General features: G+C 36.5%; 1 protein-coding gene across 4 annotated transcripts in view; it reads left to right on the top strand.

The window, feature by feature from the left end:
* The window catches only part of SLC35G2 (solute carrier family 35 member G2), a 111,129-nt gene that overhangs the window by 71,261 nt on the left and 15,483 nt on the right, over positions 1–24,385 (top strand). The window contains exon 1 of one of the 4 annotated variants that reach the window (XM_072792623.1): positions 4,834–4,982. The exons of the other annotated variants lie outside the window; for them this stretch is intronic. The gene's annotated coding sequence lies outside the window, so the exon portion shown is untranslated. Of the gene's footprint in view, positions 1–4,833; positions 4,983–24,385 lie in introns of those variants that run through there. 4 annotated transcript variants of the gene reach the window in all.

Here is a 24,385-nt window from a genome sequence, read left to right as displayed (position 1 = left end):
TTAGTATTATGCTGAGCAATTGTTTGTACATATTTTAATTCCAAAGATAGTTTAGATAAAGGTAAAATTTATATTGAAAAAAAGTCCTTTTTTTAAAAAAAGCTTTTATTTATTTATTTGAGAGAGAGAGAAAGAAAGTGAAAAAAAAAGAAAGAAAGAGTGAGTGTGAGAGACAGGGATGGGTGGGTGGGGAGAGACAGAAGGGGAGGGAAAAACAGACTACCTGCTGAGGCTGAGCCTGATCCCCAAAACCTAGGATCATGACCTGAGGGGAAGTCAGATGCTTAATCCAGTGAGCCATCCAGGCATGGGGATAAAAAAAAAAAAAAAAAAAAAATGTTCTTGAAGTTTAAACAGAAAGAATTAATGAAAAATTTTATAGAGAACAATATCTAGATAACAATCTTGTAGAAAATTATAATCTTAAGATTATTTTATTTTTAAGCTTTATGGTATTTTGTGTTGTATAGAAATTTTTGATTTTTATATGGTCAAATATATATTTTTTCCTTTAACTTCTGGCACTTATATCAGTATTTAACCTCTCTATATTAAGAGATAATCTGTCATATTTTATGGTTTTATGAAAGATTATATTTTATATAGTAGGTTATTCTCCCATCTTCCTTTTTAGTAAATTCATTGCTAGATGTAAAATTCCATTGAAGATTGCTTTGTAAGAAGTAGTTATTTTTAACTCATATTTACAGAGGTTTGTCCTCTATGAGAGGTAACATGTTACTCAGTTTGAACCATTTAACATGGTGTATTTAATTTCTAAATACTTAATGAAAGTTTTTTTCCTGGGATGCCTGGGTGGATCAGTGGTTGAGCCTCTGCCTTTGGCCCAGGGGTTCTGGGATCAAGTCCCGCATTTGGCTCCCTGCGAGAAGTCTGCTTCTCCCTCTGTCTATGTCTCTGTGTTTCTCATGAATAGACAAATAAAATCTTTAAAAAAAATAAAGTGTTTTTTCTTAAAATACTGTTTAGTGTGTAGCATTTTAAAACTGTTAGCATGTAATCTTTTTAAAAAGAAACAATTCTTTTGTAGAGTATTTTTGTGTAAGAAAGAAAATATGACAAAGTCTACTTTTTAGCCAAATTAGGAGTTCATGTCATTGAAGTTCATAAGAATGTGCACATTTAAGGTTGAAGTTCATAAGAATGTGCACACATAAGATTGAATACCTTAAAGAGAACAAAAAAAACCCATATACTACTTTTTTGTATCCATTATGGATCAAAATAACTTTTTCCAAAAAATAAAAAAATAGTTATTGGGGCATTGATGAACTATTCTATACTACTTTCTTCCTGGGGTTTAAAAACATTTTTAAACAACCAAATGGAAATAATTTTATTGTTTTTAGATAATAAATTCTAAAATACAGCTGATTATAAAAAATGGGATCAACGCCAATGTAGAAAATAAAGCCCTCTAGTAGGCCACTCTTCATAGGTAATCATAAATATTAGATTGGAATAAAGACTTCCAGATTACTGGGGCATCTGGGTGGTTCAGTCAAGTAAGTGTCTCCCTTCAGTTTAGGTCATGATCTCCAGGTCCTGGGATTGAGCAATACCTGGGGCTCCCTCCTCAGTGGGGAAACCGCTTATCCCTCTCTCTCTGTGCACCTCCCTCACTTGTGCATACTCTCTTTCATATAAATAAATACAATAGAAAAGACTGCCAGATTATTAAATTCATAAGTAAAGATACATTTCATTGAATGTAAGATGTTGTCAATTGTAAGATACATTTTAATTTTAGAAATGTGAAAAAATATGCACTTTAAGTTTGGTGTATAGAATATTGTATCTATTTTTCTGTTATTTTTCCACACAAGATATAGATATCATCCCATCTGATACATGGAAGTATTGAATCAATATCACATTTAAGTACAGGCCCATTACAACTTTTGGATAATCAAAACAATGCCATATGGAATATTATTTTAATATACCTCTTCGTAATGGTATTGTTTCCTTAGAATAAAGTCCTAAATAAAATTGATAGGTTAGGGAGAACGCACACTTTGCATTTTGGTGCATGATGTCTGTTCTCCAAAATTCCTGTAAAAATCAGCCTGGCAAAAAATAGTGCATGTTGTTCTAGATTCTTCATTCGTGCTAGACATAATAAGCCTTTTCCATTTTCCTCACTCTTAAGAGGCAAGACAAATATCTCATTCTTTTATATTCTTGTGTCTGTGGCTTTTATAGAAATTCTGCATCTTTCCATATGTCTATTGAATATTTGTATTTTTTTTGTGAACTACCTATTCATGGCCTTTGCCCAATTTGAGTTTTTAAGAGCCCATTTTTAAAAATATTTTATAAATTTATTTTTTATTGGTGTTCAATTTGCCAACTTCCCATCAAGTGCCCCCCTCAGTGCCCATCACCCAGTCACCCCCACCCCCCGCCCACCTCCTCTTCCACCACCACTAGTTCATTTCCCAGAGTTAGGGTCTCTCATGTTCTGTCTCCCTCCCTGATATTTCCCACTCATTCTTTCTCCTTTAGAATTGTGGGAATATTATTATCACAACTCTATGTTTTAAGAGCCCATTTTATATGAAAGATATTGACCCTTTGTAGCTATTGTTGTTTTTAGTCTCTTAAATTTTTTTACGGTTTCTTTCTTAGTACAAAAGGTTTAAATTTTCATGGAGTCAAATCTGTCCATCTTTTCTTTGTGATTTTTCACCTTGATGTTACACTTAGAACACTACCTTAGTTTCTTATCCCAATATCATAAAAATATTCTCTAGTGAAAGAGCACAATTAAGTTTACTAAGGAGAGCTTAGAACCATGCTGTATTTAGATAGTCACCAATTCTGCTTCTAATAGGATCTAATGGGTTTTGTCTATTTGTGTTGGTAGATCTATCAATCAGCTCCAGCAGGAGGTGGGTAGTTCTAAGTAGAGGGGCTGAAGGAACTGAAGAGGGACAATGATCACACTGCTTTCATTTAATTAATACGTCTAACATTTTTGTTTTACTTATTAGAAATGGAAGTTAGTGAATTCATTATAAGAGAAAATAGTATTGGGGAGATAAAGAGGGAGATTGAGTGATTAATCATACTTTTAAAATACTTTTATATAAATTAGTCTTTTCAAAGATACAAAATTAATGAGATACGTAAAGATGTAAATAATCCAGTTATTAAATATAAGTTTGATTGGAGCTCGTAAAGTTAATTTTCACAATATTTTTAATTCAAAGCTGAATTCCCCACTACCTTTTAACTTGGACAGTGTTGCTATCCATGCTTCAGACCTACTAGCTAATCTCAGCAGTTTTTGATTTATCTAGCAATCTGACAGTTTTTGATTATCATGAGGATTAAACATCCCTCTCACTCCCAATTGTTAGATGCTTAAAGAGTCTTTGCTTCCTGGAGACCTAAGTAGAAATATAAGTTTCCAGCTTCGCATTGGAATTTGTTGGGAGGAAAAAGATGTTGGCGTTAATTATGCTCTAACCAGTCCTTTTTTCCTGAGCACTTTTAAACATTTCACTGGTGATGAGAGTCTTGTTTCATTTTCCTTACTGAGGCCACCTCGTACTATGGATGGTGTTTCTTAAACACTTGGATAAATCATAGTTTCAGAATGTTATGGGTCACTATATCTTCTTTCTTACTTCATGTTTCTCCTGCATAATTTTGATTATAAAATCAGGCAAAGTACCCTTCTTATCACACATGTATTTTTTTCTGCCATTCTGCCCTTAGCAATAATTCTCCAAGTAACTAAAATGTTACATCAACAGTCACTGTCTGCTGGCCACTGTTTTGGACGTAAGAGGGAGAATGATAGTCACTCCAGTATCTCTCCTTTCTTACTTTTCATCCATCTACCTTCTAGTCTAGAGACAGGTAATAGCCTCTACTTGATAGGAAATGTCAGAGATGACCTGAAGTCACAGAGGTTTTTTCTCCTGTGGACCAACTGTACATATATAATTTTAAAATTTTGGCTTGTATTACATTACCACAGGTTTAATAGTTTATTCATTCTTTCTCTTATAGTCATTGCAGTAATAGAATTATATATGACCAATGGGCATATATAATACTTTATGTGCACTTAACACTATTCGATAGTTATATAGGAACTCAATTCATATGCCTGTCATCTTTACTAAAGTTCATTTAATCATTTCCTGACTGTATCAAAATTGTTTGGTTTGTATCTCTTTCCTTTTATTTAAGACCCCAAAGTATTAGCAGCTTTACTGAACTCTTTTATTTTAAGAACTTGATGAAGGAAAGTAGAAATATTAGGTAATCTCCCATTTATTTTGCCCTGGTCTCTGTGTAATTCTGGCTGAGCCATTGCTCTAAATAGGGGCGAGAATCCCAATGGTGAGTAAGACTTCTGAAGCTGGTGGCTAACCAAAGCCAGATACTCACATTACTCCTTGGATTCTCTTAAATTAAGCTCATTAGGAGGTAGAAGATAGAGTCAGGTTACAGAAGTGTGATAACCAAAGCTCAGCACCACAGCTAATTAGACCTAGAATTAGAGGTCTCTGGTTAAGAGGGTGACTGTCTCCAAAGCAGGCCACCAGCTATGCCTGAGAACTTGCAGCATTTGTTGAATCCAGTATTGCCTTGAGGACTTGGGGATACCCAGGAAAAGATAAGGACATATCTCTGCTCTTGGAGTGGTAACTTTATCAGGGGTTAGTGTTATACAACTCACAGTGATACCATATGCCAAGGACTGTAGCAGAGTCCTGTACAAAGTGTTCTTAAAGCCAGAGGAGGAACAGATTGTTCAGTGAGAGGCTTCTCCAAATAAGTCACTAAGAATATTATGAGGATGTGTTTGAGATTTGCCAGAAGTTTCTTTATGGAGTAGTTGATGGCCTCAAGTTGGGGTGGAAGCTGAGGGTTTGGATTTGAAGCTTGGCTGCCATGTTTATTTAGCACCTTTGTAAGCTTGGGCAAGTCACTGTACCTGGGTGAGTTTCACTTAATTTTTTTTTTAAGTGCAAATAATATTAGTGCCTTCCTTGTTAGGGTTGTTGTGGGATTAAGTAAAACATTACGTGTAAAGCACTTGGTATAAGCCTAGTGTATAGTAGTTTAGTTTGTTTATTTTGCCTTTCTAGAGTTGCATGTAAATCATTCTGGACAAATGATTATTCGTTATATTGTCAGAGCTTTCAGGAGTAAATGCACTATATAAACTCCTGTGTCTTCTGAATCTATATAATTCCCCTAATTTGGAATTTTCTCTTTTAATGTAGCTTAAATTCCAGCCTTCTGCTTTTATAAATTTTCATACTCTCCAAACACAAAATAGGCCTAGTCTATTTTTTTTAAGATTTTATTTATTTATTCATGAGAGATAGAGAGAAAGAGAGAGAGAGAGAGAGAGAGAGAGAGGCAGAGACATAGGCAGAGGGAGAAGCAGGCTCCATGCAGGGAGCCTGACGTGGGACTCAATCCTGGGTCCCCAAGATCAGGCCTTGGGCTGAAGGCAGCGCTAAACCACCGAGCCACCTGGGCTGCCCCCCCCCCCCCCCCCGTCTCTTAATTATAGGAAACAAACTGAAGTTACTGGATGGGAGAAGGGTGGGGGCAGTGGGGTACCTATGTGATATACTACATGTTAATTAATTGAATTTAAATAAGAAAATAAAAACCAAAAAACCCTCAACAAAATAGGCCTAGTCTGGCATTGTCACGACTTTAGCTTTGTTCTTTAGTACTTTGATGTTAGAGCAAATGTATATTTAATTGTAAAATTTCCTTCCTTATTTAAAAAAATGTTTTTAATTAAAAAAATTGTTTTAAAATCTCCTTCCTTTAATGTGTATAGAACTTGTGTCTGTTTTGTGGCACCATAGATTGTTGCTCTCAAATGAACATGTATGTTACTTATTTATGTATTTATTTATTATTTGAGAGAGAAAGAGAGCACGCATGCGCTCAAAGGGAGAGGGGCAAAGGGAGAGGGAGAGAGTCTTAAGCAGGCTCTGTGCTGAGTGCATGTACATTTTTTAAGAGAAAGCTTATGTCATCCTAATCTTATCTCTCATAATGTCTTAGATAGTACCTTCCACATGTTGGGCACTCAGTAAATATTGACTGAATGAAGAAACAAATGTGAATGCACGAGGCTGCCAGAATAGTTGGTGTGATCTTAGGCTGCTCCCAAAGAAACAGAATCTCCTGAAGAGGAAAGATTATACAATCGAGTATATGGTCAGAGAAGAGTGGTTAAGATGGTGAGAAGACCGAAAACCAGGATTATGTATGGCATTATTAAAAAAAAAAAAGAGAGAAGGTTTTCAGTGTGGATAACAAGAAACTCATATGGGGTGGAATAATTGAAAAAACAAAAAAGAGAAGGTTCTCAGTTTGGAGAAGAAAAATACTCACAATGGGGGACCCTCAATGTGGAAGGTAGGAAATAGTCGTGATATTGAAATGTTGTTGGGGCACCTGGTAGCTCAGTGGATCAGCGTCTGCCTTTGGCTCAGGTCATGATCCCAGGGTCCTGGGATCAAGTCCCGCATCATGCTCTCCGTAGGGAGCCTGCTTCTCCCTCTGCCTATGTCCCTGTCTCTCTCTCTCTCTGTGTCTCTCATGAATAAATTAAAAAAAAAAAAAAAAGAAATGTTGTCATGTGGAAGAGGGAATTAGTGATCCCAGAGGAAATACATAGGAACAGCCTCTAGAAATTATATGGAGAAAGATTCTGACAGAATGTTAAAAAATAATTTTTTAACAATCAGAATGACTCCCAGGTGGCTGCCTTGAGAAGTAAGCTGTCATTGTAGGTGTTCAAACAGAACCAGTGCTATCCGTTGGGGATGCTGTAGAGGTTATACAGATAGCTCCTAACTTAACAATGATTTGACTTATGATTTTTCAACTGTACGATGGTGCAAAAGCCATGTGGATTCAGTAGAAAGATACATCCAATTTTGAATTTTGATCTTTTCCCGAGCTAGCGATATGCAGTATATTTTTCTCCCATGATGCTAGGCAGCAGCAATGAGCTGCTCCTGGTCAGCTACATGATCATTAGAGTGAACAACTGATAACTATTCTGTTTTTCATTTTCAATATAGTATTCAATAAGTTACATGAGATATTCAACACTTTATTATAAAATAGATTTTGTATTAAATGATTTTACCAAAACTGTAGGCTAACACAGGAACATTTAAGGTAGGCTAGGCTAAGCTATAATGTTTGGTAGGTTAGGTGTATTAAGCACAGTTTTAGCTTACAATATTTTCAAACTATGATAGTTTTATTGGGATGTAACACCATTGTAAGTGCAGAAAGATGTATAGTTACCTGCAAAAGAATTGAAGTAGATGAAGTAGATGACTCCCAAAATCTTTTTCAACTCTCATGGTCTTTAATTCTATGTATATTATTATAATATCATATATGGTTACCCTATACTAAATATATGCATGTTAAATATATATACACTATAATATATGTAAAGACATTTATATATATACACTATAATATATGTAAAGACATATGTTCTTATTATCACAATAGTACCTAAATTAATGAAGACTGAAAATGACTTTTCAAAACCTTGATCTTGATTACTTAAAAAATATTACTAACATGTTTTTTGCCTGAGGACACCAATTTGTAAAATATTATTCTACATGAATGCTGTGTGCTTAAACTACAATTAAACAAGTTTAATAATGTTTTTGGCATCTTGGGGTACCAGGGTAGTGCAGTCAGTTAAGCATCTGACTCTTGGTTTTAGCTCAGGTTATGATCTCAGGGTTGTGAGATTGAGCCCCATATGGGGCTCTGTGCTCAGCAGTCTGCTGAAGATTCTCTCTTCCTCTCCCTTTGCCCCTCCCACTCGTGCTCATGCTCTCTAAAATAAATACATAAATCTTTAAAAAAATAATGTTGTTAGCATCTCAAAAGCACAGAAGTATTTAAGTTTCTAAATTAAATCTAAAGAGAAAAGAAATAAGTGGCCCAAAGTCAACTTGTCTTGATTGTGACAAGTTGATCAGGACTACATCAGCACTATCACCACAACCATCATTACTAACATTTAACATTTACTATGTACCTAGCTGTTTTAAGCATGCCACATGTATTAACTCATGTACTTCTCCCAACATCTATGAAATAGATGCTGTAATCCCAATATATTTTTTTTACATTTTACTTTAAAGTAAATTAAAACTTATAAGGAAGTTGCACATGTAGCCCATATATCCTTCACCCTGTTTTCTCCACTTGTAAGCATTTTACAATGTTTGTTTTGCTATTCATTTATATTCTTTTTCTCTGAACTTACTGAAATTTGCAGATGTGATGCCTAATTAACCCTAAGTACTAATTTTCCCTAAAGACCTTCTTTTGTATAACCACAATATTATAACCAAAATGAGGAATGTAACAATTATAATTCTACCATCACATCCACAGATCTGGGGCACCTGGGTCGCTAAGCAGTTGAGTGTCTGCCTTTGGCTCAGGTTGTGATCCCTGGGGTCCTGGGATCAAGTCCTATATCATGCTCCCTGCAGGGAGCCTGCTTCTCCTATGCCTCTGTCTGTGCCTCTCTCTGTGTCTCTCATGAATAAATAAATAAAAACCTTTTAAAAAAATCCAGAGACCTTATTGAGAGTTTACTATTTGTTCCAATAATTCACTTTGTTTTAAATGATTTAATTATTTGTTTTAGAGAGAAAGAGACAATGTGCACACGCATGTACAAGTGGGGGATGGAGGGGCACAGGGGAAGGGAGAAAATCCTCAAGCTGACTCCCTGCTGAGTGTGGAGCCTGGGCAGGACTCCATCCCATGACCCTGAGATCATAACCTCAGCTGAAAACGAGTCTAACGCATAATCAACTAAGCCACCAAGGTGCCCCTTCAATAATTTACTCTTAGAAAAAAATATATATATATATTTTAAAGATTTTATTTATTTATTCATGAGAGATAGAGAGAGAGAGGCAGAGACATAGGCAGAGAAAGAAGCAGGCTCCCTGCCAAGGAGCCTGATGTAGGATTCAATCCCAGACCCTGGGATCACGACCTGAGCCAAAGGCAGACGCTCAACCATTGAGCAACCGAGGCATCCCTAGAAAAATATTTTTTATATCTGGTCTAGAATCAAATCCAGGATTATGAGTTGCTTTAATTGTCATGTCTCTTTAATCTTAAATTTGTGACAGTTCCTGATTCCTTCCTTGTCATTAATGACCTTGACATTTTTGAAAGTTCAGGCCATTTTGTTTGCCTCAGGTCATGATCCCTGGCTTCTGGATTCAAGCCCAGCATCAGGCTCCTTGCTCAGTGGGGAGTCTACTTCTCCTCCCCTCTGCCTCCCCCGGCTCATACTCGCACTCCCCTCTCACTCTCTCAAATAAATAAAATATTAAAAAAGAAAGAAAGAAAGAAAGTTCAGGCCATTTTGTAGAATGTCCCTCACTTTAGGTATGTCTGCATTTCTTCATGATTAGATGCAAGTTATGCAATTTTGGTAGGAATATGATAGAAGAGCTATTGTGTTCTCAGTGTATCTTATTAAGAGACACAATAATGATTTGCAGTTGATGTTAATTTTGATGATTTGGTTAAGGTGATAACTTCTTCACTGTAATATTATTTTCCCCTTTGTAATTAATAAGTATTGTGTGGGGAGATTCTTTAAAATTTATATAAACATCCTGTTCTTCAACAAACTTTCAGCCACTTATTTAATGATTCTTGCTTGAATAAATTATTACTGTGATGATTGCCAAATGGCAATTTTTCTAGTTCCGACATTTATTTTATATTTATTAGTTGGTATTTTATTCTAAGAAAGAGTTTTCTCTTTTTATTTGTTGATTCATTTATTTATATCAGCACAGACTTGTAGATTTCTGTTTTATTCAGTGGATTTTAACCCAGTGTCATTATTGATTTGGATGCTAAAATTGTAAGAGATTTGGCTGTTCAAATCTTGTTTAAGCTGGTTCTTGTACTCTTTTGACATTTCTATTTTACTCTTGGAGTACTTTCTGATACAAGCTGTGTCAGGCTTATCTTGTTTATCTTATTCTTACCCAACCATTGCACTCATTTCAAAAGCTATTTTTTTCCAGGGAGCCATAGTTCCTTTTAGTAGACAATGGAAGATCTGGGTACTAGGTGTTTATTTATACTGAGGTGTCATTGCTCTTCAACCGTTTTAGCAGACAGGGCCAGGAAACTCACAAACACATATGCACATACATCTATATCTATTTTTTTTGCATCTTTTTAAAAACTTAAACTCAATGAATTAACATATAGTGTATTATTAGTTTCAGAGATAGAGTTCACTGTTTCCTATAACTAAGAGTCTCTTATGGTTTGTCTTCCTCTCTGATTTCATCTTATTTTATTTTTCCCTCCCTTCCCCCGTGATCCTGTTTTGTTTCTTAAATTCCACGTATTATATTTGTCATATGATACATGTCATATGATATGATAATTATCTTTCTCTGATTGACTTATTTTGCTTAGCATAATACCCTCCAGTTCCATCCACATCATTGCAAATGGCAAGATTTCATTTTTTAAATGACTGTGTAGTATTCCATTGTGTGTGTGTGTGTGTGTGTATATATGTATATATATCACATCTTCTTTATCAATTCATCTGTAGATGGACATCTAGGCTCTTTCCATAGTTTGACTATTGTGGACATTGCTGCTATAAACATTGGTATACAGGTGCCCTTCATATCACTACATTTGTATCTTTGGGGTAAGTCCCTAGTAATGTAATTGCTGGGTCATAGGATAGCTCTATTTTTAACTTCTTAAGGAGCCTCCTTACTGTTTTCCAGAATGGCTATACCAGTTTGCATACCCACCAACAGTGTAGGGGGTTCCTCTTTCTTGACACCCTAACCAACATCTGTTGTTTCCTGACTTTTTAAGTTTAACCATTCTGATTGGTATGAGGTGGTATCTCACTGTGGTTTCAATTTGTATTTCCCTGATGCTGAGTGATGTGGAACATATTTTCATGTATCTGTTGTCCATTTGTATGTCTTCTCCGGAGAAATGTCTGTTCATGTCTTCTGCCCATTTCTTGACTTGATTATTTGTTTTTTGGGAGTTGAGTTTGATAAGTTTTTTTTTTTTGATATGTTCTTTATAGATACTGGATACTAGCCCTTTATCTGATATGTCACTGGCAAGTATCTTCTCCCATTCTGAATGTTGCCTTTTAGTTTTGTTGGCTATTTGGGGTCTTTCCTGATTCCGTACCAATATTAGGATGATTTGTTCCAGCTCTGAAAAAAGTTGATGGTATTTTGATAGGGATTGCATTTAATGTATAGATTGCTTTAGGTAGCATAGACCTTTCAATAGTATGTGTTCTTCCAATTCATGAGCATGGAACATTTTTTGATTTCTTTGTGTCTTCCTCAATTTCTTTCATGAGTGTTTTATTTTCTGAGTACAAATCCTTTGCATCTTTGGTTCAATTTATTCCTAGATATCTTCTGGCTTTGGGTACAATTATAAATGGGATTGATTTCTTAATTTCTCTTTCTTCTGTTTCATTGTTAGTGTATAGAAATGCAACTGGTTTCTGTGCATTGATTTTATATCTTGATACTTTGCTGAATTTCTGTGTGTGTTCTAGCAATTTTGAGATGGCATCTTTTGGGTTTTCCACATAGAGTATCATGTCATCTGCAAAGAGTGAGATTTTCTTCAGTTTCCTTGCTAGTTATAGGTCTTCTCAGGTTTTGTTTCTTTCTCTTTTAGTTTTGGCAGTTTATAGGAATACATTCATTTCTTCCAGATTGCCTAATTTATTGGCATAATAGTTGTTCATAATATGTGCTCATAATTGTATTTCTTCAGTGTTGGTTGTAATATCTACTTTTTAATTCATGATTTTATATGCCCCAGCTCTCTTTTGATGTCCATTAGTATGATACATGGTTCTCCAACTCCTCATGTTCAATCTGGAGGTGTCTTTGGGTCTAAAATAAGTCTATTACAGACAGCATATCAATGGGTCTTGGTTTTTTATCCAGTCTGATACCCTGTGTCTTTTGATTGGGGTATTTAGCCCATTTACATTCAGAGTAACTACTGAAAGATAAGAATTTAGTGCCATTGTATTACGTGTAAAATCACTGTTTCTGTAGAATGTCTTTGTTCCTTTATGGTTTATGCTACTTCTGGGTTCTCTCTTTGCTTAAAGGATCCCCTTTAATGTTTCTTGCAGGGCTGGCTTAGTGATCACATATTCTTTTAGTTTCTATTTGTCTTGTAAGCTTTTGATCTCTCCTATTTTGAATGACAGCCTTGCTGGATAAAGTATTCTTGGCTGCATTTTTTTTCTCATTTAGAACCCTAAATATATCATGCCAGCCCTTTCTGGCCTTCCAGGTCTCTGTGGATAGGTCTACTGCCAGTCTAATGTTTCTACCCTTGTAGGTTATGGACCTCTTGTCCTGAGCTGTTTTCAGGATTTTCTTTTTGTCTCTGAGATTTGCAAGTTTCACTATTATATGTCGAGGTGTTAATCTTTTTTTTTTAATTTTGAGGAAAGTTCTTTGTGCCTCCTGGACTTAAATGCCTGTTTCTTTCCCCAGTTTAGGGACGTTCTCAGCTATGATTTCTCCAATATACCTTCTGCCCCTTCTCTCTCTTTTCTCTTTTTCTGCGATCCCAATTATTCTAATATTGTTTTGCTTTATGGTATAACTTAATCTCTTGAATTCTCCCCTCTTGATCCAGTGGTTATTTATCTTTTTCTCAGCTTCTTGATTTTCCATAATTCTGTCTTCTATATCACTAACTCTCTCTTCTGCCTCATTTATCCTAGCAATTAGAGACGCCATTTTTTTTTATTTCATCTCATTAAAACCTTTTTTTTTATTTCAACTTGATTAGATTTTAGTTCTTTTATTTCTCCAGAAAGGGATTCTCTAGTGTCTTCTATGCTTTTCTCAAGCTTAGCTAGTTTCTTAATAATTAATATTCTGAACTCTAGTTCTGACATCTTACTTACATCCATAATGATTGGGTCTCTGGTAGTCCGTGCTGCCTCTTGTTCTTTTTTGAGGTGAGTTTTTCCATCTTGTCATTCTTGCAGAAAGTGGCCACTTTTCTATTTGTTGAGTTGTTTCAATTCTTTTTTTAGATCTCCATTGAGTTTGCAGGTGTTCAGAATGATTTGATAGCTATCTAGCTGAATTCCTGGGGCCAGACAAAACTTAAGGTCTCCTATTTCTCTGCCATTTTGGCTCCTTCTCTGCCATCTTGGCTCCTCCTTCATCTATATCTATTTCTATACCTAGTCATGTATTCATATTAAAACCCATGAGCTTACTGTAATATCTTCAACTTCACTCTATTACCATAGAGTTCCTTCTAGTCTTACTCTTTTTCTATTTGTAATTTCCTTTCTGATGATGAGAAATTTGGAACCCATTATCCTTAATACTTAATTATTGGTTCATTCTCTCTTTATTTATTTTTAAATATATTTATTTATTCATGAGAGACACACACAGAGGGAGGCAGAGACATAGGCAGAGGGAGAAGCAGGCTCCATGCAGGGAGCCCAATGTGGGTCTCCAGGATTAGACCCTGGGCTGAAGGTGGTGCTAAACCACTGAGCCACCCGAGCTGTCCTCATTCTCCCTTTATATACACCTTGGCCATTGGGCCACCTCTGTGGCCTCAATTCCTCCTCAGACTCAGTCCTGCTGGTCCCACCTCCTCCCAGCCTTAAGTCACACAGCTAGAAAGTGGTAGAACTGGAAAAAAACCTTGCCATGCTGCTAATGATTTGACAGAGGGAGGGCCCTTTATTGGGTCTTCAAGCCAAGGGGATCTATTTCTGAAAATGCTTCTGTTTAGATGTGTAAGGAAAAGGGGTCCTTGAGAAACCTGGGTGGCTCAGCGGTTGAGCATCTGCCTTTGGCCCAGAGTGTGATCCTGGAGTCCTGGGATCAAGTCCCATGTCAGGCTTCCTGCGTGGAGCCTGCTCCTCCTTCTGCCTGTGTCTCTACCTCTCTCTCTCTGTCTCTCATGAATAAATAAAATCTTAAAAAAAAAAAAAAAAAAAAGGAAAAGGGGTCCTTGGGCTAATGAGATGAAAATTTAGCCAGGCAGAGTGGCAATCCTCAGGGATGTCCCATCTGTGAGAAATGTGGAGATTGAAGAGTAGAGGCAGCCAAATGCTGTCACCCGCCAAGAACCACAATGAAGGAATTCTCCAAAATCAGTGTGGTTTAGGGTTTAGTCTCCCACCTTCTCCAGTGCTACTAATATCCCACTGTATTTTATTACTATGTCTAGAGTACATTCCATTAATATAGAAACTTATCACTGTGCTGGATTTCTCCAGAGGGAAATACTGCTTTTATTAGCAGCTTCTTAAATTGAAATTTTAGGAGACGGATAATAGTGTCTGTTGTTTTGGTGCTGACTTCATTTCCTGGTCTAGAAGATCAGAAATCTGTTTGTGTTTTAGAACAGCATGAGGTCCATCTGTTCAGGTCACATTTTCCCACATTAACACAAAGATTTATGGAGTGGTAAACTTATGTAAGAAAAACCATTGGTAGTTATATTATTTGCTGCCATTTGGAATTGACATTTTTTTGTTAGCCATGGAAATATAATAAACACACATGTACATAATGAATTGATTCTTTCAAACACTATGTATGATAAGATTCCTCCTTAGTTTTTTTTTTTTTTCTCCTTAGTTTATATAATATTTCACCTCTGTTTTGGTTTGTATTCTAGACATCATCCATTCAAATTCTCTCCATGATACTGTTTATCCACAGATTTTCTTCCAGCAGAAGGTACAGACAGACATATTAAGAGCTATATTTGGCTTCTGGTGACTATTCTGGTCTGACTGAAATACAGTGTAATGATTTTTTCCCTCTCTGATGAAAATAGCTTGATTTCCCCCCACCACACACTCATGTATGTGAGGTAAACACATAGGTAGAAAATGAAACAAAAAGTAGTAAGTAGAAAGTACCGAAAAACTGAAATGCTACTATCCACAGTATAAATTGTTTTATATTTACAAAATCATACTATGAATACTCTTTTATTCCTTTCTTTTACTTAGCAATATGGCATTAAATTTTTTTTGACATTAAATTTTTTTATGTCATCATGTATACATACGGCTTTTTGGCTGACCGCATAATATTACATTGATGTTTTCATTTTACCAGTCCTCCATTAAAGGATAATCAGGCTATTTTCAATATTTTTATCGTATAAAGAAAGCCATGATGAATATCCTTGCATGCTATCTTTATGTACTTTATTAGTGATCTCTTGGGATATATTCCTGGAAGTGGCATTGCTGGGTCAGAGTTCACACATTTAACATTTTGATACATGTTGCTGGTAAAAGTAACTCTTAATGCAATGGATTTATATATACTATGTTTATCCTTCATATACAGTGTCCCTGCCAGTGATGGGACTCTTTTCAACTTTATAGTAGCCTTATGTTTGTGTGTATATATTCTCTAATAAACATTTAAGGGCATGCTTTTAGGGATCCCTGGGTGGCGCAGCGGTTTGGCGCCTGCCTTTGGCCCAGGGCGCGATCCTGGAGACCCGGGATCGAATCCCACGTCAGGCTCCCGGTGCATGGAGCCTGCTTCTCCCTCTGCCTATGTCTCTGCCTCTCTCTCTCTCTCTATGACTCATAAATAAAATAAAAAAATTTAAAAAAAAAAAAAAAAAAAAAAAAAAAAAAAGGGCATGCTTTTAATAAATCTAGGTATGCAACTTAACCAAGCAGGTGTTCTCAAATTTCACTCAAAACATGATTTATGTTTTGGTTTGAAACAAGATGACATTTGGTTCATTTCTTAATTGTTTTTCTTATTTGAGTTTAATGAATTATAGTATATAGTATATGTGACTGAGTTGTAATTTCATTGAGTGACGTCTATAGTGTGAAGAATCAGTTATGATTAAATGAAACCAAATTTATAAAATTTTGATCTAATTTATTTGGCATTTCCATAAGTCTTAGTCTCAAGAGGGATTTTAGGTTTGGCTTTCTTGTGGATAAATAGCAGCAAGAACAGGGTAAATGTGAGCAGGTGGTATATGTAATATTTGAGGGATTTGAGATTAGACTCTATTGATCCTTGGTGTTCCTTTTGTTTTTTTTTTTTTTCAGGGACTGGGGGACTGGGGCAAGTCTTGGGAGGGTTGGTGTGCTTCTTTGAACTTACCTGGGCTGTTTGATCCTTTCTTATGAGAATTAGGTAAGAGATAAGCAACCAATCATACTTTAACAAGCATATCAGAATAGCCCTATAATCTGTTTTTTTTTTTTTTTTAAGATTTTATTTATTCATTCATTCATGAAAGACACAGAAAGAGAGAGAGGCAGAGACAGGCAGAGGGAGAAGCAGGCTCCACGCAGGGAGCCCAATGTAGGACTCGATCCTGAGTCTCCAGAATCACACCCTGGGCTAAAGGCAGGTGCTAAACCGCTGAGCCACCCAGGGATTCCTAATCTGTTTTATATTTAATTAGCATCTAACCTAGTTGGTGGCTTAATCATTTATGTACATACAAAAAAGATCATGGAAATTGAAAAGGATCATTTTATTCCTGCTCCTCCCCCTTCTAACAATGGCTCCCTGCCACTCTTAACAGATTCACTCAGCATAGTTGATTTTAAAGGTGCTGATTCACTGCCGACTGATTCTGCCTTTTTTTTTTTTTTTAAGACGGTAGAAAGTAAGTGGTAGATGATAAATATGTGTTCACGGAGACTGTCATACTTTATGCAAATTGATAGGTCCACTGCCTCAGAGATTAGAAAAGCTCTTTCCAGGAAAGGGAAGTGTAGATTATAAATGGTGAAAGACTCTTACATTCCAGCAAGTTCTTAGCTGCCAGCCGACATATTCATCACAGTGTGCCAGAATAGATTTTAAAACGGTACAACATAAATTGCTCTGCTCCAAATCAGGCATCATTGCCTTCTCACAAGCCAAATCAACCTGCTTGTTTGAAAACTGCCAAATAAGGCTTTCTTTCAACCTCAGTTAACTTTTTCCTTTCCTGGTATCTATGGTTCATTAGAGTCTACTAAAGTTATAAACAGCAACTAAGTATAGAGAAGCCGGGCTTCTCCCCTTGATTTTACCTACACGGCAACAGGCACAGTTGCTTTCAGGCTGATAGCAGGAGAAATGTTCACCCTAGCTCTAACCAAATTGATTACTCCTTTCTCTATTCTCCTTTTCTACTCCTTTCCCCTTTCTACTTTTTGTTTTTATTTAGTTCTTTCCTTTTTCCCATTCTTTGTTCCTCCCAGAGCTAGCTGTTGATTCCTAGCAGCTCTCACAAAGCTGATAACCCCCGATACTTCACTAACTTTCTGCCCTAGAACTGTTGGCTGAGTCTCCAGCTCAGACTTCGGCAAAGCCTCCTGTTTGGTGCATTTCGTCCATTTCTCCTTCCTACCTCTCTTCCCACCCCACACCCATCCCAACAAATCTGTCTTCTTACCTCACTTCATCTCCATGTCTCTTAGCTATAATTTTCTCCTCTTCTATAACCCAGACTGGCAAGCCCAGCAAAATCTTCAAGTCTCTCTTTTATTCTCTTGTATCTCATCTTAGCCCAACTCTTTCTGGCTCCTTTGCTTCTCCCAGACTGGCTACTCTGGAATCCAGTATTCACTGGCTTTCCTAGTTCAACTAAGCAGACTTCATCCCTAACCCAGCCTGCTATACCCCAGGCTGCAGCCTGGCTCAGCCCTATCAGAGCAGCCTTGACATATACCCTCTTGGGCAGCTTCTGCTTTTCAGTTCAGAATAAGGATTCTTTCTCACCGAAGTTTTCCTCTTTTAAGCTTAAGTTAGCTAACATGCCGAAGAGCTTATCATTCAGCCTATGTAGCCCAAATCTCTTCTAGCCTGGAATGGGTAAGCTGCCATGCAGTTCTGGTGCTCTTGTGCATTTATTAGCATTACAGGGAATGACTCTTACAGAGGATGTTACCTCATTGACCTGTCATCAGCAAAGTACAGTGATGATGGTAGATTTGGACTTATTCTTTCACATTCCTCCCTTGATTTTTCTAAGCAAGTAGATGAATTTGTGAGATGGTTAGCAAGGTTGGGAGGTGCAGTCCATAGCCACAGAAATAAAAGCTAGCTGTTTCTACAGTGATACAGAATTGACCCCTATCTAAGGCTGGACTATCAGGGTCAGAGCACCAATACCAGATTCCAGAGTACAACAAACTTGCCATTCCTCAGTCTCTCAGAGTAAATTATTTTTCCTCAAGAACAAGATGCCTATGGGTAGAGTGAAAGACATCATATCCTACTAATTTTTGAGCTGAGGTGTTTCTTACTGGTCAATAATGTGAAACGAAAAGGGTAGAACTCATCCCCAGCACCCACCTAAATAACATTTTTAGGGTAAATACCTGAGTTTCTACCTGCAATCATGTCTACAAATCACAAGAGGAAAACTCAAGTTTATAGCCAATTTAAAAGTCTATTCTAAAATTATAACATGGTTGCTGGCAGAGATGGGGGTAGGGATGGGCTAAATGTGGGATGGATATTAAGGAGGGCAGTTACTGTGATGAGCACTGGGCATTACATATAAATGATGAATCACTAAATTCTACTCCTGAAACTAATATTACATTATATGTTAAGTAATTATTTAGTTTTACATAAAGATTTGTAACATTATAAAAAATAAAATTGTATCTTTTGACTCCAAAAAATCTAAAACATGGAAGGTAATCACTTCTACCTTATAAATGAAAAGTACTAAGTAATTAAGCAATCATATTTAACACAGAGTTTAATAAAATATCATAGTATTTCTGAATAAATATTCAGATGATGACTTTAGGTGTTTTTAAATAAATGGAGATACTACCCTTATTTCATAAAGCTATGTCTAATATATTGTTTATTGCTTTTTTTTAAATATTTATTTATTCATGAGGGACACAGCGAGAGAGAATGGCAGAGACATAGGCAGAGGGGGAAGCAGGCTCCTTTCAGGGAGCCGGATGTGGGACTTGATACCGGATCCTGGGATCATGCCCTGAGCCGAAGGCAGATGCTCAACCACTAAGGCACCCAGGCATCCTCTCATTTTATTGCTCTTAAGAGAATTCAAAGTATGGCTTATTCTAGCCACCAAAACATTTTGAGAATGGAAAAAATGGTAACACCAATATTTTTTTGGTCTTTTATATTCTAAATACTCAATGCCAACCTTTCAGTAAATACTCTTACTCCATTCATTCAGTCTGATTTTATTGCCACTTCCTTATTTCTTCCTTGCTGGATGGTTCAGGATCAGCTTCAAATGACAAGGAGATATGAAAAATGAGGTTCATGAGCTTTTCTATTTTTAGATTAAAAATTCTTCAATAATATAACACAAATGAAAGTTCTCTAAACCCAAGAACTTTGCAGAGATGTTGATTCCTTTTCCAGGTGAATCCTTACTGGGTTGTTTTGTTCTGACAATTCTGGGCCAGCATGGGGCCAACATAGACTACAGGGGCAGCCCACACCAGGATGGATTCCTAAGAGATCTGGAACCAGTGTCCCCAGCACAGAGAGTCAGAATTGCAGCTGAGTGATAAAGATAACAGTCTAAGAACCATCTCAAAAGTGAAATCAGGACAGAAATAGGAGAATGGACACCAGAACCTGTGAGAACTAACAAGATGGGACAAATTTCGAGGAACAGTTGTAGATTGCAGTTCAGGACTGAGGTTTTTTTGCTTTTTTTTTTGTACTATCACTATTTATTAAATGTGTTTTATGTGCCAAGAACATAAATATAAATGAGAACTCTCTTGCCTTCATGGAACTCACAGGCCACAAAGGAGATTCTGACTTTGGCATCTTCCCTTTAGATGGTGCCTGGACTTGAAGGAGTGAACATGGCAGGTTAAAGGAGTCACCTTGGGCTGTGCACAAACCGGAAAACTTGGGATGTTTGACAAGACTTGCCCAGCATGAATGTATGAGGAGGTGGAGTCATACAGTGGCAGCTTCCCACTTCTCTGTGGTTCTTGGTCTTCTCAGAAACAGCACTTTAAAAATAGGTCTGAGTGAATTTTACTACTTGCCCCTTGTCCTGGAATTTGCTAGCTGGGCTTAGATAAAGATTTGAGTAGAAGTGTTTGGGAGAGTAGACAGAATGTGCAAGGGAGTTATAAGAAAACAAACTGCCTTGATAATTGCATTTCCAAAGAACTATTTAAGAAATCACATAAATTAAAAGGTCCCCAGTAGAAAATGGCTTGAAGGAATGATTCAGATTCCATTCTAATTAGCAACCTTAGGTCCTTATGTACCACAATTGATATGTATTTCTTCAATAAGAGCTCAAAGTGTTGTCTACTCATCTTTAAAGAAATCTTAAGATATTATTACCCTAGACTGCCAACCAATTCTGGTTGATTCTTTAAAAAAAATCTACTCTAGCTTTCTTGATAAATTGTAGGCTATTTTCCCCAAACAACAACTACACGAGGAACAAAATATAGGCAAACTGTCTGCTATGAATTACTGTTATATACTGTCCTATCCCATCAAGAAAAGAATTAATAGCAATTCAAGGGATTATCTTCAGTTTTTGATTCATTACACCAGCATTGTGTGAATACTTTTCCATAAATTTCAAAACAATAATTCTTTATTAGCATCTGTATTAAAATAATATTGTGAAAAGCAGGAAAGTTTTCTTGAATGATGGGATTCAATTTTAAACATTACATAGTACACTAATGTAGTTATATCAGACAAGGCTTAATTATAGATACCAAAAAATCATTCTACGTCTTTGAATCAGAAAGAGATATAATACAAGAAATCAGAAGTTTCTAAAATCATTAGAAGGGCTGGAGGAACAGATTTCAAGTTGGGCTTCCAGGCATACGTCCTTGAATGCATGATTTTTTTATGCTTTAAAAAATTCCTAATCTAGCAATTCATAAGCTGTATATAATAATTTTCTTGCTATAGAAACAGCAGAGAGGGGACACCTGGGTGGCTCAGTGGTTGAGTGTCTGCCTTCGGCTCAGGGCATGATCCCAGGTCTGGGGATCTAGTCCCACATCGGGCTCCCTGCGAGGAGCCTGCTTCTCCCTCTATGTCTCTGACTCTCTCTGTGTATCTCTCATGAATAAATAAATAAAATATTAAAAAAAAAACAGCAGAGAGGAAAACAAGTCTACGCTAATGTCAAAGTCTCCATGGTATTTGACCAATAGGAAGCAAGCAAGCTAGTATTTACTGAGCACCTGCTACGTACTTTTGATCTATATTTTCATTAAGTCCTTATTAATAACCTCTTAAGTTGGTGATATCAGCTGATCTTGCAGATGGAGAAAGTAATGTTTAGAAAGCCTAGGTGATGTATGCACAGGTAGAAGATGATGGAGGCAAAATTCAAATTCAGATCTGCTGCCTCCAGAATTGGTTAAATTTATTGCCCAATATTGGTTATTAATCCAAAATCCTATTTGACGACATCCAACCAAAGTTCTGATTCAATATCTAATAACTATATCTAGCAGGGCAGTTAGCTCAGTTAGCTCAGCCATTAAGAGATGTTTTATAATTCAGTTTTTTTCTAGATGATTCATGAGCATGTGGTTCTTAAAAGCAGACATTTCAAGTGGTATTTCAGAGGGCAAGCAAGCCCGCAAGTAGTTTCTATCTTAGGCCAAAATAACCTTGTCCATGTCACTTGACCTAGAACTTTGTAGTCTTATCCAACATTTTTCTAGATCTTAAGAAGAGCAAAAATTATTTTCTAGGAAAATTCATGGTTTTACATGCAGGTATTTTGTCCATTTTTGTACTATGTGGGTCTTCTAAGAAATTTGATCTTTAGACATTCACAGAATGAGGGTGTATGAGTTTTCTTTTTGCTGCTATAACAAATTACCACAAACTTGATGGTTTAAAACAAGAGGAATATTATATTACAGTTTTGTAAGTCAGATGTCCACCACAGATATCATATGGTGTTGGCAGGGTATATTTGTTTCTGCAAGCTCTAGGGAAGATCTATTTCCTTGCCTTTCGAGGCTGTCCATATTCCTGGGTTTATGATCCCCTTCTGTTTTCAATACTAGCAACAGCAGGCTGAGTCCTCACATTGCATCACTCTGACCTTGCTTCTGTTGTCACATCTCTGACTTCTGTCTCTGTCTTCCACTTTTAATCACTTATGATTACATTAGGCCCAATCAGATAATCCAGGAAAGTCTCCCTATTTTAAGGTCAGTTGATTAGAAGCTTAATTACATTTGCAACCTTAATTCCCCTTTGTCCTATAAGGTAATGTATTGACAACTTCCCGGAATTAGGATGTGGATATTTTGGTAGGAGTGTCGGGGGGTGGGGGGCATTATTCTGCCTACCATAGATGGTTACTTTGCAGTATAGTATAGAAGAAAGGGCTTAGGAAGGCAGATCTGGATCTGCATTTTGTCTATGCCATTAACTGGTTATGTCACTCACTAACTGGCAAGTTACCCAAACTCTCAGAACGTATTTCCTCATTTTACAATGTAAAATGGAGATTATAATACCTACTTCACACAGAGTTGTTTTATACCTTTAAGTGAGAAAACAAAATTCTTAGTACATGCCTGGCACAGAGATGGAGCTAAATAAAATAGCTATCATTATAATTAGAGAATCTAGAGCTATATTCAGAGACAAACAATCCAAAAGAGTATGTCCCAGATGCACAGAAGCATCTGTGCCTGATATTTCCTGTGGACTCATTTTTTCTTTAACTCTAATTGAGTGGTTGCTTCAGATCCTTTCAAAACTAAACAGTGTATTGATCCTAATACAAAATATGAATGAAGACACACTTGATTTTACTCTTAGTCTCCGCTTTCTTTCCATAGATGATGTTCTGAATGAAGAACAAAGAAACAAACATGAATAGTTTTGATTTATCTATTTGTTTTGTTTTGTTTTACAATTTTTCCCTGGCCACCAAAACCCATTTCTTCATTTATATTCAGTGGGAAAAGTTCAAGATTTTAAATTTGTTCATCTTCACATATGTGGCTTTTCCCATGGTGGTTATGGATCTATCTCTGCACAAAGGATCAATGACAGCTGGTCATCCCATTTGCCTTTTAGCTCTCAGAAAGCTAATGAGTGACTTATTGTGTTCAAAGCCATTAAAAATGATGTCATAGAATATTTAGTGACATGGAAAAATATTTACAATGTATTGATAAATAGAACAGGGAAGTTAGAAATGGATATGGTGTTTGATGACATTTTTGGCAAAAACTATTCACAAATAGGAAAAGACTTGGAAGTATCAGTAGTTATCTCTGGGTGGTAGGATTATGAATGGTTTTTACTTTACTTCTTTGCTTTTCCACATTTCTGAATTTTCTATAATAAAATTATGTTGTTTTTGTACTAGGAATAAACAAAAATATTATTTTTTTAATGTAGTGATCTGATGGTGGTAAATAGCTCCTGAGTCAGAAGCTTGTTCTGAGCAGGCCCAGGGAAGCTTGATGAGGGACTGCTGTGACTTTGTGGTGGTGGGATTCACCTGACTTGGCTAAGCTGTGAGGTGTGTATTGGGAAGCAGGGACATAGCAACTAAGTTCAGTCTGGAAATGCTGAGAGACATGTATCTCCAATACCTTTCCTGTTTGATTGACAATGGTTTAATTAAGAAAAGGGGATACACATTACTTAAGGAATACCTCCAGTTATACCTGAGAAATTCAATATTAAAAGAAATATGGGAGACCTATCAGCAGAAATAGAGCCAGAGGTAGAGATGCTAAATATACAAATTATCTTAATAGCCAACCTGTACACTATAATGTTTTATTATTCCCGAAATATTATTAAGGAATTAAACTTTTTTAGTGGAAAAGTTTCCTTACTTGAGTTCCTTGAGCCCTTTAAGTTCCTTTATATAAATAGTCCAATTCAACAAATACTTACTAAACACCTATCTCATGCCAAGCACTGCAATAGGTGCTGAAAATATAAAAATTAATAATACCTAGTTTTATTTTTTTTAAGATTTTATTTATTTATTCAAACACACACACAGAGAGAGAGAGAGGCAGAGACATAGTCAGAGGGAGAAGCAGGCTCCCCACGGGGAGCCCGATGTAGGACTTGATCTTAGGACCTCAAGATCATGACTGAGCTGAAGGCAGACACTCAACCACTGAGCCACCCAGGCATCCCAGTAATACCTAATTTACAACCTGTGGGGTTAAAACTCTCACAGGTCCAGTGGAAGAGAAAGATAAAAACATAGTTGTAGCTCAAAGCAA

The sequence above is a fragment of the Canis lupus genome, chromosome 22 (assembly GCF_048164855.1).
Source record: "Canis lupus baileyi chromosome 22, mCanLup2.hap1, whole genome shotgun sequence".
NCBI classification, from domain to species: Eukaryota; Metazoa; Chordata; class Mammalia; order Carnivora; family Canidae; genus Canis; species Canis lupus.
The sequence above is the reverse complement of the archived record's forward strand: the minus strand, read 5'-3'. Positions and strand labels throughout refer to the sequence as shown.